Raw genomic sequence first — 634 nt, 5'->3', positions numbered from 1 at the left:
AAAGCATGTTATCAATCAAGTATTTCAAGTATGCAAGGACCATAAACAACGCAGACTAAGACCAAATGCATTTTTATTGATACCAATGACCGACCACGTGATTTGACCATCCGGACTAGTATGAAATGTCGAGTTCTAGGGCTACTGCTTTGCAAAGCCATTGCCGAGGGGTTTCACCCGACCACACACAACTTTTAGCCCTTTACAGCGGTATAGGCCTACAGTGAAACCGCCTATCCTAGGACCTCCTGCTATTCTCACCACATGACTCATCACTCTCTACTTAAGCTTAGAATGTCAGGATAAACCCCATCTGGAACTCCGACCATTCATAAGGTCAATCACAACAGACTACGAGGCACCACCATGCAACCTCCCTTGAGGATCATGGAATTACGTCCATTAACCATACATGTTTTCAAACTATAACTCACCACTTTAAATTACAAGATATTCCTCTTGAGTCAACAATATACCTCTCATACCATATTAAGTCCCATACACATCATACCACATCAACCATTAATCACATGATATAACTCCAATGCCATAATAATTCATATACACACCATACTACATCAACCATTAATCACATGAGATACCTCTTGAATCAAAATTTCACATCCAATACCAT

Source organism: Vigna radiata, chromosome 2 (assembly GCF_000741045.1).
Source record: "Vigna radiata var. radiata cultivar VC1973A chromosome 2, Vradiata_ver6, whole genome shotgun sequence".
Classification (NCBI taxonomy): Eukaryota; Viridiplantae; Streptophyta; class Magnoliopsida; order Fabales; family Fabaceae; genus Vigna; species Vigna radiata.
Note: the sequence above shows the minus strand (reverse complement) of the source record.